Source organism: Pundamilia nyererei, unplaced genomic scaffold (genome assembly GCF_000239375.1).
Source record: "Pundamilia nyererei isolate P.nyererei 1_Seehausen unplaced genomic scaffold, PunNye1.0 scaffold00050, whole genome shotgun sequence".
Lineage (NCBI taxonomy): Eukaryota > Metazoa > Chordata > Actinopteri > Cichliformes > Cichlidae > Pundamilia > Pundamilia nyererei.
This window is the reverse complement of record NW_005187451.1, coordinates 995,951-997,711: the sequence shown is the minus strand read 5'-3', so window position 1 is coordinate 997,711 and position 1,761 is coordinate 995,951. Positions and strand designations below refer to the sequence as shown.

The following is a 1,761-nucleotide window of genomic DNA, read 5'->3' as shown; positions in this document are numbered from 1 at the left end:
AAACCTACCTGGCCCTATGTTCAGTTTCACTAGCCACACCCAGACCTGATCACTAAAGTCTCCAACAGTGCATTGACTCATCCAAGAGGTCACAAAAGAACCCAGGATAACATCTGAAGGACTGCAGGACTCACTTGCTTCAGTTGAGGTAGTTCAGGTGTAGTTGAGGTGTTCACGATTCAACAATAAGAAAAAGACTGGGCAAAAATGGCATCGTCATTAACTGCTGTGGCAGCGCTAATTAGCTGCATAATCATCATACATGGCTCTCTTGTATTAGAAATAAGAAATATTGTTTGAATTGCCAACTTGCTCGTGGAAACAAATGAACTATATGTTAATGGTACTACACTACAGTGAGTTAATGGTGCCATATTTCTGATTCAGAAGCATCGAAGTTCCAGCACCAGCACAAACTGTTAAATATCTGTCATGATGCTCTGTCGGCACTAGATGACAGTGTAGGAGAAGATGTTTTTCTTGAGGCAAACATAACCGAGCATGGCTGATACTAGAAGAACAATGGGGAAGGAAATTAGCAAGGGATGGTGTAAGTGATAAGAAAGATGAATGGATAAAGGCAGGGAGGAGAAAAAATTACAAAGGTCATAGAGATTACTTAGCAAAGCTTTAGAGCTAGTGGGACTGGGGGTAAGATGAGGGTGTCGACCCTCTCCTTGGGGGCATCAGTGGTGGTTGATACGGAAGAGCTGGCCCTGTAGCAAGAAAAGGATGAAAGGAGGGAGAAGGCAGGTGACATAATGAATAACATGGAAGCAACTTGACAGACAGTAATGCAGTGAAAATAAGAAAGAAGTGTGAAATTATAAATGTGAGAGGAAGATTTGGAGAGAGTAGTTTTATATCACAGCAGTGTAAGAATGACCTCAGGAAGAATAGCTGCTGAAGTGCTTCAGCTAATGCTGGTTCTAATGAACTGAAGTTGCCCAGCTGGCTCTGCTCAAACAAGAATAACGACACGTATTTTGTCTCTTGGATTATTCTATAGTTCCATACATGCACATGTATGTATAGAACTATAGAATAGAATGCCTTTTATTGTCACTATACACATCAACAATGAGATAAAGAGCATCTCCTACTCAGTGCAGACCTGTGGGGAAAGGAGGGAGGGTACACAGTTCTGCAGCACTATATACATATGAACCCTATATAAATATATAAAATGAACAAATATGCAAATAAATAGTGTTACGTGTGGTTATTGAATGAAGTATTGCACAGTGGTGATGGTAGTTGTGTAGTCTGTGTAAAGAGGGAAGTCCTTGGATTTGGGGAGGAGAACTTTTTTGGGAAGAAACCATTCGTGAGTCCGTCAGTGTTTGGGCTGATGCACCTATAGCGCCTCCCTGAGGAAGCAGGTTGAACAGGTCAAAATCAGTAGGCCTATATATGTGTATAGCATGTACCATTAATATGGGTTTGGTTTCTTACCATATGAGCTAGCCATGTTTTATTAAGTGTGTGAACGGGGCGTGTAGTGTAAAATGCTTTGAGTGCTCAAGCGAGGTAAAAAAAGCACTATAATAGAACCAGTCCCGTTACATTTACTGATACACCACTACTACTGTTACTACCTCTTCAGCTGCTCCTGACACTGCCAGCAGTAGAAATTAAACATGAGTAAGCATTAGGGCTGCCACGATTAGTCGACTAGTCGCGATTACGTCGACTATCAAAATCGTCGACGACTGATTTAATAGTCGACGCGTCGTTTGAAGCTTTGTAAGATCACAAAGG

General features: G+C 41.5%; 1 protein-coding gene across 3 annotated transcripts in view; it reads left to right on the top strand.

Annotated features, from left to right (window-relative positions):
- sgip1a (SH3GL interacting endocytic adaptor 1a) overlaps nt 1-1,761 on the top strand; it is a 77,480-nt gene that overhangs the window by 12,697 nt on the left and 63,022 nt on the right. The gene's annotated exons all lie outside the window — the stretch shown is intronic.